Source organism: Meles meles, chromosome 16, assembly GCF_922984935.1.
Source record: "Meles meles chromosome 16, mMelMel3.1 paternal haplotype, whole genome shotgun sequence".
NCBI lineage: Eukaryota > Metazoa > Chordata > Mammalia > Carnivora > Mustelidae > Meles > Meles meles.
The window spans coordinates 9,478,785-9,491,660 of record NC_060081.1 but is presented as its reverse complement, the minus strand read 5'-3'; positions in this window follow the sequence as shown (position 1 = coordinate 9,491,660).

Sequence of the window (12,876 nt, the reverse complement as noted above, 5' to 3'; positions counted from 1 at the left end):
CTTATGCAGCAGAACATTTTTTTTGCCATTCCCAGATGTAGAAGAACTCTCCATTAGTATTTGTGTAAGATGCTGTGCTCAGAGTTGTTAGTTTCCACTTCCCCTGAGGTAGAGGGCTGTTGCTCATGTCTGGGAATGATAGAATTAGGATTTTGAGAGAAAAGGATGGGACTTTGTGACTTTTATAGGGGAGCAAATAATTTCCTGAATTCCTGCCAGTTAAAAAGGTGACCCTTTTTAACTTTATCTGCACCTGTACCCAGTATTTCTTATTAGCACCCAATTGAAGTCCATGGATGGATAAATGCCTATATGTGGGTACAAATGTCCTTGTTTTGATAGTTCCAGGGGTTCTAACGAGTGATTTTAACCTCTACCAATCCTTTATAAATTGATGAAAAAATTGGTTGATTTATCCTTACTTCCTTGTGTAGTAGCACTATCTGTTCTCATACTCTGTCAATCTGTGATAAGACAGTCCTATTTATTGTTGTTGTTGTTTTTGTTGTGTTGTGTTGTTTTCTTTGGGGACCCCGTCTCTCCTTGAATTTCAGATTTCTAGTCTGATTTGGGAATTCAGCTGCCTGATGTGTAAAGGAAGAATTATTTTGTGATTTATCTGTCTAGATGTTTCTCATTAATATCAGGATAGTGGCAATGCTTTCTCAAGAATTCCACATCCTAGTCACAAAGGGACCCTCCAGTGAATATCTGAATCCTAAAAATATATGAAACAATTAAATGAGGGGATGGTGAAGCTAACTCTTCCACATCATGGTTTCTGTTCCTCAGCTGTGGAAATTTAAGGAGAAGTCTCTTCATGCCTTAATGATATATTTTTCTACAAAATTCTTCATGGACAAGACATCTATGAGAGTCATTTCTTTCAGTTTATATGTCTTCTTGAGTGTTGGTTCATGTCACTGCCTAATTGATTAAAATGCAGTTACTCTTTAGCACATGGTATTTTTATTTTTATTATTTTTATCAAATTGTAATGCTTGCCTTAGGAATTGTTCTTAAATGTTTATTCCATGATTACAAAAGACATGTGGAGAGTAGAGGGAAGGCCTGTGTCACTCTATACATTTTTAATTTAATATAAACATACATAAATGTTAAAAACATAGACTATCACACATTGAAGTCTCTTGTTTCTTTTCATCTCACGTGGTGGATTTGGACAATTTCACCTCCAACCTCCAGCCACATAGAAATATTTTTATCATGAGGGGTGCCTGGGTGGCTCAGTGGGTTAAGCCTCTGCCTTCGGCTCAGGTCATGATCTCAGGGTCCTGGGATCAAACCCCGATTCAGGCTCTCTGCTCAGTGGGGAGCCTGCTTCCTCCTCTCTCTCTGTCTGCCTCTCTGCCTACTTGTGGTCTCTCTGTCAAATAAATAAATAAAAACCTTTTAAAAAAGAAATATTTTTATCATGAAACAGCAAAACTTTTCTAAGTTATATGCCAGACCCTATGTGCATATTACTCATATCATCACTCTCAATTACTTTCTATATTATAATGTTATCATTTGTTGAATTATTTATTGATTCATGCCCTTTACTCCATCTAAGCATTTTTTTTTAAATTTTCACCTTTACAAGAGGCTATCCCTGCCTTATCCAATCTGAAATAAGAGCTATCCTCCCCAATAGCATGATCTATTCTGCTACACTGTCCTTCAGTTTTCCTCAAAGAATATTAAAACATGATATTATATATTTTTTTCTCTAAGGAATAGGTATTATTTATTTCTAACACAATTACTTTCAGTTAGGAATATGAGAATGTATATACAAATTGAAATGATGACTGGAAGAAACAATGACAAAAGCAACTGATATTTTATGTGAATCTATAAGTTTAAGTTTCAATACCAACTCCCTAAATTGTTACACCTTTCAGTGTTGCATCTGACTGTCCTGAGATCTTTCTTTTAGTTTTGAGGTTGCCCAAGCAGGCTTGGTGATGGCAGACAAGATGAGCTAAGAAAGCATTCTCAAACATTGTTCTGTCAGATTCCAGATTACCAATATACCTGATTACGTCAGCAGAGATGACAGCCACTTGTTCCTCAACAGCCACGGGAGAACACTACTTGTCTCACGAACTCAGTCAGAAGTACACTAAGACTCAAGATTTGTGAGTTACATCATTGAGGTCAGAACTGAACTGGGCAAAAGTAGTGACCTCAGGTTAATGATGCAATTCCTCATACCTGCTACCTGGTTTAAGGCTTGATTTTGGCAGCAGACCCAATGTGTCGAATGGACAAACATTAGTGAAAGATGGATACATTTGAAGAAAGATTCTGTCTCACTCACAAGAATGAAATTACCAGAGGGATGAGATTTGTTGTGCACATTGGCATACCTTGATCCTGCAAGAGTGCCTGGCAGCCAGGCAGATTTTTTTGGTGGATGCTTAAAATGTATCCATTGAATGAATGTATGAGTGAAAATAATGTACACATTCTTAGCCAAGTTAATTTTTTCTGTGTATCCTGATATGAAAATCCCAAGAGGCATCAAAACATTCTACATTCCCAACAAAATTTTATAGTATAAGGAGCTAGAGAAGCAAAATCTGGCTACCAAGAAAATACTAATAAATAAGAAGAGAAGAGATGAATTGTAGACATAATATAAGTAGGGCAGGGATATATTGCAGAGATAAAATGAAGGTAGATGTCAGGTTCCTAGATAGCAACAAATATAAACCGAATGAGCACAGAGTTTTAGAATGAAAGGAAGTAAGAAATCTGAGACAAACATTACCAAAAGATCATCTAATAATAATTTTTGGAGGGACAGAGATAAGATTTTAACCAACCTGTAACTAATATCAGGAACCCTAATTTCAATATGCTTATTGCTACTGTTAAATGTGAAATATATTCTTTAAAACCTATATACACTATGAATTTGCCTTGTAGAGTTTCCACCATACATGTATAGAATAGAAAACTCATTACTGCTACACATTTCAGTTGATGATGTCTCAAATGAATGAATGAAAGGAAATGTTAATTCTTCCAATGAAATTCTATACTTGAAGCACCTGGGTGGCTCAGTCTTAAGCATCTCACTTTATCTCAGGTCCTGATCCCAGCCAGGGCTCTGGAATATATATATATATATATATTCCCCCCCCCCATATATATATATATATATATATATATATATATATATATACATATATATATATATACACATATATATATATATATTCTATCCTTTCCAAATCCATTCAAGCCTTCTTATCATACTCTGCTCTCCAATGATACACAGAGAAGGAAGTCTGGCTCACAGACTCCCGTGAATTTTATATCTATTATGAACCCTGTGGGCCCTGTGAGTAGGCTCGTCATTGATTCAGGTCTGACATGGAAAATAAGACTTTCATAAAGATGATAGCAATGAACTTCAAATGACCATGACAGAACCATATTCAGGCATGCAGCAGTTACTCTGTTCTCGTTTTCATAATGACTGTTATCACCAGAAAAACTCCTTCGTATAGTGATCAATGCACACTCTCTAAAGCCAGACTTCCTGGATTGGCCCCTGGGTGAATAACTCTAGGGACATTAATTTTTCTTTGTTTCAGATTCTCATCTCAAAATGGGAATAATAATCATACACATCTCAGTGCTATTACAGTATTAAGTTAGTCAACATATGCAATGTGCTGAGAATTGTGTCTGAGTTATAGGAAACCTTCAACAAATGTGAGCTCTTATTAATATCACCTTAGAAGAAACAGATAGCATCCTTTACCAAAAGATTGACTTTTCATGTTGAACTATCAGAACGTGTTCATTTTTTGTTAGCACTTCAGGATATGAAGTGCTAGCAATCAATTTAGAGTTTACAATCTTCCCAGGCTGCTTGGCATCTCATAATATCTAAAGTCCATTTATGTTTAGCCAGTGCATAATATACACAGAGCAAAACTCTTCAGTTGTAGACCACCTTGATAACTTTCTTATTTCTTATATGCCTTGCCCACATAAGATGCTAAACTGGAAGTTCTCCACACCATCCTAAAATGTGGGAATACACAGAATATAGGAGAGAGAGAGAGAGAGTGAGTGAGTGTGTGTGTGTGTGTGTGTGTGTGTGTGTCCTTGTCTGTGTCTGTGTATTCATTCTATAGTAGAGACCAGAATAAAACTAGGGAATGTCATTAAGAGATAACAGAGCTGTGAGAAATACAAACTTTATGAAACTCCAATTAGAAGAGAAAATTCAGATTCACAGTCCATCCACCTTGCAATGCAGTTTGCTCTAAATTCGATTGTGTACTATAGTAGTTATACTGTGAACAATTCTTGGGGCACTGTGGTGGCTCAGTTGGTTAAGCATGAGATTCCTGATTGTGCCTCTCAATCGTGAGATGGAATCTTGCGTTCATCTCCATGCTTAAGATTATCTCTTTCCATTTCCCTGTGCCCATCCCCTCTAAAAGAAGTTAACATCTATTTCAAAAGATTGTGTGGGGAGACAGTTTTCTATGCTATCTAAGTGGAAAGAAGTATTGTTGATGGCGTTCTTGAGGAGGTCATAAATTGCTCATTGTCCAAAATTATCTCCTTACTAACACAACCAACATAATTACTTCTAAAGTAGTCTCTCATTCCTAAATTCATATAAGTGCATATAGAGACCAAATAACTAAAAGACACACCTGCTTACTCTACAGCTTTATCTAAACCTGACTTTAATAATCACAAAGAAATATTTTTTTTTACTCAAACAGTAAAATACTTGAAACAGTCAATTATGTCTACTTAAATAGTCTCATGAAAACTTGGTGACAGTGAAGGGTAGAGTACAATTTCCCCAATCTACAAACGGAGCCCTGGATATATAGGATGAGGGTCAGAAAAGTGCTAGAAAAACTGGTTGCTAGTGTTTTACTGACTGCTGTTTAGACTTCCTGGCACCAATAATATCTCCTTACTAAAAACATAAATAAAACCCAGGTCTGAAAAAGATGCATGAAATCAAGAGAACTATGGTTAAAAAAGCAAGACTACACTTAAAAAATGATATGGGCCTATTTCATACACACTTGTACCATTTGTAATGTACATAATTCTTATAAAATTGTCACTTTTGGAACCCCATTTGGTGGACTAGCTTATCCTCAAGAAGGGTCATCTTGAGTCAAATGGTCATGTGTTTTTACTGTACTTCTAGTAATTTGCCCTAAGTGCTATTACATACATGCATTCTTTTTTTTTTCCCTTTTTATTTATTTATTTTTTTTTCAGCGTAACAGTATTCATTCTTTTTGCACAACACCCAGTACATGCCAGTACATACATGCATTCTTATGCATTGGCAACACAGTTAAGATTCAGTTCTAATTTAAGGAGTTACAAATTGTTTAGAGAGTTGGTATTAAAATACATGAAATAAGATCAGAATATTTAAAATTAACACAGAAAATGTGATAATACTTATTACTAGTACTCCATGAATTCATAAAAAAGCAAGTCCGTGTGGCCTGAAGAATACAGGGAACAGCACACCAGGGAGATGCTCAGAAGGAGTAGACTTAGGTTCTGATTCAGAACTCACTTCCTGTCCAGGATAGCATGCCTCATACCTTCTCTCAAGCCACTTTTGAACATTACTATTGGCCTACAACTGCCATATGCTGCTTACTTTTTCTCCTTTCCAAATGTAAATATTTCTGGGTATTTTAATACCTCTATACTACCGTAAGGTATGTGGTGGACATATAATTTGTCTTTTTAGTTCTTAAATATATAAATAGAGCAACCATGGCCTGACCTGATATAGGTATAGAATGTCATAAGATTAACGTGTTGATCCTTTTGATCTATCATGATAGAATTTATTGAGTTGTCCTCATAGAGATTACCACTGAAGCCAAGAAAATGAATGAGTCTTCTCCAATGAAACAGAGAAAAATAAAAGAAGGTTAAGAAAGAAATTATGGTTAGGGGGTTGGAAGGAGAGAAGTTATAGAATCAAGATGTTGGATATGAACTTATACAAGGCATAGCAGTTTTCAAAGTGTTACCTTTTCCCCCAAAGGTAGTTTATTTAGGATTATTTGAAGCATGGAAAGGCAAGAATAGAGAGCATAGGGAAACTTCATTTGGAACATCAATTCTCATGGACTAACCAAGGAGTTGTTTACTGATGAAAAATAGAGATTTATGAAGTTTAAGGATATCATACAATAAACATTGAAAACCAAAGGTTCTCAGAAAAGAGAAAAGGGAGAAGTATAGCAAGAAGCAGGGTCTTTGAAGAATGAGAAATGGGTGGGCTGGGGGACACAGGTGGAGGGATTAAGTTGTCTTTAGGTGGGATAAGTGCTTTTGCTTTATTTGCCTTGGTGAGCTGGTGTGAAAATAAGAAAAATAGCCATCATGTTTGGTTCCTCACTATGTGTGTGACAGGTATTATGTCATTTAATACACCAAATAACTTCATTGGTAAGTGGTGCTTATTATAATCCCCATTACAAGGAAGAAACAAGGCAGTAAAAAGTAAGAAGAATTAACATAGGCACTAGTAAGTGACAGAAATGAGAGTCAAACTCATGAATTTGGATTCATAATCAGTATCCTAAACCTCTACATTTAGAATGGAAGTTATCAGTGTTGCATTTGAACCAAAGAAAAGTAAGTGTGGCCATTATAACAAGGAAATTGAGGGTACTAGCAGCATTTTAAACAAAATGTTATTAGATGCATATATCCCTTCTAGTTCCTACCTTTCAAATACTGGAACATTTCATATAAAGTAAATACTTTAAAAAATTCAGTAAGTGATTCATCTGTAGTATTTCATTTGGTTCTTACAGCAAACTATGTAAACTTTAGTATTGACTTTTTATTTCAACAAGTGAGATAAACCTAAGAGGAGAGGAGGGAGAAGTTGATTTTGTCAAAGTCACTCTGGACAGAATGTGGCAGAGATGGAGCTCACACCTAGGCAATCCCTTCACTTGATCCCATCAAACTTGATGTTCTTCCTACTTTGCTAATAATTTCTACCAAGCACCTATTCTTTTGAAAATAACAGCATTTATTCACTCTTAGCATTTGGTAAAGTCCTCTGAGTTTCTCTCATTATTCCTGAAGAAGGCATAACATAAGAGTTAGAGATATCAGCGTACCTGGGTGGCTCAGGTAGTTCAGTAGCTGCCTTCTGCTCAGGTCATGATACCAGGGTCCTGGGATCAAGCCCCGCATGGGGCTCTGTGTTCAGCAGGGAACCTGCTTCTCGCTCTCCTTCTGCTGCCCCCTGTGCTTGTGCTTTCTCACTGTCTCTGTCAATTGATAAATAAAATATTTAAAAAATAATCAGAGAAATCTAACTCTCCAAGATACAGCCCTCCATGTTAGAGTGACTTTCTGATTTCTCCACTTTCTGCACAAAGTCCATTCATTGCATTGAATCCATAAACACTAATAATTTGCTCATAGTTAATGCTTCAGAATTATTTCTCTATTACCTTTGAGAACCCATTCCCTGAGGTGGTAACAAAGCTCCTGAACAGCACTCTCATCTTCCCATTCAAAATATAAAGTATCTTAGCTCTGAAGTTGAGCATCCCTAGGGCTGGAAAGGCATCATTTATCCCATGTTCCTTTGAGTCATGTATTTTCAAAGTCCAACTTGTAATATTTGGTCACAATGTTGTAAAAGCTTTCCTTCAATATTATTCTTATTGTTGCTTAAGTTAATAGGAATAATTTTAGCTATAATTCGAAATAACATTTTAGCTCCCATTCTTACAGGGGGCACTTTACAAATTATTTTTGTTTACTTCAATCATGCCTATGAAATTACCAGCAAATATTTGTGTTTTCATCAAAACATAATACATTATTTGTTAAGTATCAAATAAAGAAAAATGAAATTCATCATTGTTACTCTTAGTTGTTTCTTTTCCCCAAGATTACCTAAATGACTTAGCTTCATAAACTACCATAGTTTACTTTGGAAAAGACCTGAAGAGATTGTCTGTTGAAATGAACCTAGATGTTCAGGTTTCCTGAATAACAATCCATGGAAGTGAACAGCCGTAAGCAGATGTTACATAGTAATATCCTGTGCAGAGGTCTGTTATGCTGATTGTTCAGTTATCCATACCATAGCTCCCTTTCTGGGAGAAAGTAGATGAGACTCCAGCAGTTTCCTATTGACACAGTTGATTGGAACAAAAAAATCTCCATATATGCATAGCATAAACTAAGTAGAGTTGCCTTTGAGAAGACCTTATGAAGCCTGGAGTTATCTAAGCATGTCGAGTCAGCTGTGATTTAAAAAAATGTTGTGCCTATGGTTCTTAGGCTTCTGGATCAATGACTTGGGAGTATGCAGGGAGATGACCCATTTCATTTCTTCTGCAAGGTGAGAAATACTTCTATCCCAAAAACTTTATTTTCTCTTAAAGAGCATAGTCATACCAACTGAAACTCCTCTTCCAGCCTCATTTGGAGTAGAAGATCATCTTTTAAATCACAGATATCTTGGAGGCACTTAAGGAGTTAATAATATTTTAGTGCAAACATCCTTCAGGTTACTTTTTTCCCTACCATTGAATAAAAGCCATCCACACCAAGGGCAGTTAAAGACCAGATTCTTGGGATATTAAAAGTTAAGAATCCTTTGTGTTGGTTGTGTTAGGCAATGCTGCACTTTTCTGCACTTCTGCAAGAATGAAAAAAAAAATACTGTTTAAGGAAAACTAGTCAACAAGATGTTTGGGTATGGTTTATATCCTTAAAAAGTAATAGAGAAGCACAGTCTCAGACTCATGGGGGGGGTATTACCTATTATCTGTTTTGTCACAAACCTACCATCTGATCATGCATAATTTGTCTTGTGTTTCTTCGTTTCTGTTTTATCACTTCTAAAATGAGAGTGTTAAAAAAAAAGGGCAGAAAGAGACCCATATATATGGAGAACAAATTGATGATTGTCAAAGGGAAGAGAAAGTGATGGGGATTTGGAGCTCCAGACTTCCATGTATAGAATGAATAAGTCATGCGATGAAAGGTCTAGCAAAAGGAAAATAGTCAATAGTATTGTAATATATTAGATGGTGACAGGTCATGACTCCACTCATGGTGAGCAGAGAACAATGGAGAGCTGTTAAATCACTATGTTGTAAACCTGAAACTAATGTAACATTGTTTGTAAACTATAGTTCATTTAAAAAAATAATCTTGTCATTTCTGTGAAAATTACTGTGAAAAGTAGAAAATTACTGTGAAATTTTTATGAAATTTAAATTCGGTGAAATTAAATGAAGAAAATTCTGTGAAATTAAAACACATTTCACAAGAAACAACAAACATTTAAAAAATAAAATGAGGGTGTTATGTTATTTTTTGTAGGCTTGTATATACACATTTATTATTTTATTGAGATAGAAATGACTGACATATAACATTTGACTAGTTTCATGTGTACAACATACTTTGAAGTGATCATCAAAATAAAACAAGTTAACATACCTTACCGCATATAGTTACACATTTTCTCTTGTGGTGAGAACTCTTAAAGTCTATCTTCTTAGCAATTTTCAAACATTGTTAACTATAGTTACAGTAATTAATAATTATTAATAATAATACAGTAATTATAGTTACAGTAATTATTATTATACAGTAATTATTAATAGTTATGGTAATTATTATAGTTACAGTAATTATTACAGTAATAATTATATATTAGTAATTATTACTAATTACTAGTATTATTACTAGTAATAATAGTAATTATTACTAGTAATAATTAATAGTGACTATAGTCACTATATTCTCTACAACAAGATATTACCTCACATTTAATAGAGTGGCTGTTATTTTTTTTTTTTCCCTTTTTATTAATTTTTTCAGCGTAACAGTATTCATTCTTTTTGCACAACATCCAGTGCTCCATGCAAAACGTGCCCTCCCCATCACCCACCACCTGTTCCCCCAACCACCCACCCCTGACCCTTCAAAACCCTCAGGTTGTTTTTCAGAGTCCATAGTCTCTTATGGTTCGCCTCCCCTCCCCAATGTCCATAGCCCCCTCCCCCTCTCCCAATCCCACCTCCCCCCAGCAACCCCCAGTTTGTTTTGTGAGATTAAGAGTCATTTATGGTTTGTCTCCCTCCCAATCCCATCTTGTTTCATTTATTCTTCTCCTATCCCCCTAACCCCCCATGTTGCTTCTCCATGTCCTCATATCAGGGAGATCATATGATAGTTGTCTTTCTCCGATTGACTTATTTCACTAACCATGATGCACTCTAGTTCCATCCACGTTGTCGCAAATGGCAAGATTTCATTTCTTTTGATGGCTGCATAGTATTCCATTGTGTATATATACCACATCTTCTTGATCCATTCATCTGTTGATGGACATCTAGGTTCTTTCCATAGTTTGGCTATTGTAGACATTGCTGCTATAAACATTTGGGTACACGTGCCCCTTCGGATCACTATGTTTGTATCTTTAGGGTAAAAGCTTTTGCACAGCAAAGGAAACAGTTAACAAAACCAAAAGACAGCTGACAGAATGGGAGAAGATATTTGCAAACGACATATCAGATAAAGGGCTAGTATCCAAAATCTATAAGGAACTTAGCAAACTCAACATCCAAAGAACAAACAATCCAATCAAGAAATGGGCAGAGGACATGAACAGACATTTCTGCAAAGAAGACATCCAGATGGCCAACAGACACATGAAAAAGTGCTCCACGTCACTCGGCATCAGGGAAATACAAATCAAAACCACAATGAGATATCACCTCACACCAGTCAGAATGGCTAAAATTAACAAGTCAGGAAATGACAGATGCTGGAGAGGATGTGGAGAAAGGGGAACCCTCCTCCACTGTTGGTGGGAATGCAAGCTGGTGCAACCACTCTGGAAAACAGCATGGAGGTTCCTCAAAATGTTGAAAATAGAACTACCCTATGACCCAGCAATTGCACTACTGGGTATTTACCCTAAAGAGTGGCTGTTATTTTTTTACTTTTTGGCAAGGATATGGAAAAATGTTGGACTAATTTGAGATTCCTTCTAGTCCAGATTAAAAATGAAAGCCATCAATCATCCCAATCATAAAACCATAAGCACTTAAAGTTAGAACAGACCACAGCAATGACTTCTCCTCCTGTCCAGTTCATGAATTCTTCTTTAGGGCCTTGGTTCAGTGATATATAGCTGATGACTAACTCTGAGAAGAAGCTCTTCATCTTATAAAGCAGATTATTCTAAGATACAGGTGGGAGAACTCCGTGGTTGCATTCTGAGTTTGAATCCCAGCTCACAAGGTGAGTGACCTTGGAAAGCTTAACCTCCAGAAGCCTCAATGCCATCACTTATTTAAAAGATAATTTTATTACTATGATTGGTGTAACTATTATCGACAAAGCCTCTCTTTTACCAGAATTGAGTTAAGCTCCTTTGAGCCCTCTTCTCAACTAGGTCTTTTTGCACATCTCTGATAAACTCCAATTTAGCAAGAACTCTGCTAAGTCAATTTATCAAGAATCCCCACCCTTTATATATGTCCACTTGACAGAGAACACTTGGTATCTGATCAGATTCCACATACCCACCCTTTATATCTAATCCCTCTCTCTGTCCGCTATAAGAATCCTATTACATACTTTTAGTAAGAATCCCTGTTCTTGATGTGCCCTCTTCGTAATTTTCCATCCACTGACCCCCTCACTCTGCTTCTTGGCTATAAATATCCCCAACTGTCTTTGTTGTATTTGGAGTTGAACCTAACCTCTCTCTCCTGTTCAAAACCCCCTTTGTGATAGTCTTGACAAAAGTCTTCCTGACCATTTTTGACAAAGGTCAGGATAATTTTTCTTTAACATTAATTATTATAAAATTCTCTTTCATGTAGAGCTGAGAACCTATTATTGTCTCCTCCTCACTCTTCTTAGCACTTTCTTTTCAGAAACATAAATAACATTTCTATTCCTTCTTTCACATGAAATCTTTCAGATACACGAATAAAGAGACTACAAATATAAAATCTACTTTATTTCAGGTGAAATATGTCCATTCTCTTAAGAGTTCCAATGATTACCATTTTGTCCCTTTTTATGAACATGTTTGAATATAACATTACAGCAGTCATAGTACTTCAAAGGTGTGCATACAATCTGAGAACATATGACACCATTACCTTTCTTGGTCTAAGCTCCATAATTCTATGAAGTTGATATGAGATGTAGAGTACAGATGCACTAAATGTTGCCAGTTACATCACACCTTGGCACACAAATATGAATATGAATCTGGATTTTATCTAAACTTGAATCTTAGCAGTTGATTTTTTAAAAAGTACAGGATTTAAAATTAGGATGGAATTATTCAGGATAGACTACCCAAAAAAGACATTTCTAGTTATCTAATTAAACAATGATGGACGTGTGTCTTGAACTTTGAAAGAGATTGTGGACACTGATGATAAATCATGAATGTTTTCTAATGGTAGGGTGGAATACAGAAAGGCACAGAGAAGGGAATTAAAGTTAATATGTCAGCTAAAAGCTGAATTATCATTACTTGCTGATTTTTTTTCCCCCACACGCCATTTGCTAATTCTTATCTCCAAGCCTAGCATATCTTTCTTCAATACTGGCAGATTTGTCTCCAAAGCATCTTAGACCTTGATTATGCCAGGTTTGAAACTGTATTTTTTTGGCATGTATTACTATTTTTCTGAAACATAAAAGCAATTTAATAGAGAAAATTTTGAAAGTATAGAAAATTGATCTGATTATATATATAGTGATTCACAGGTATATATATTTATATCACTGAATTAAATACATAGACATATATTTATGTCACTG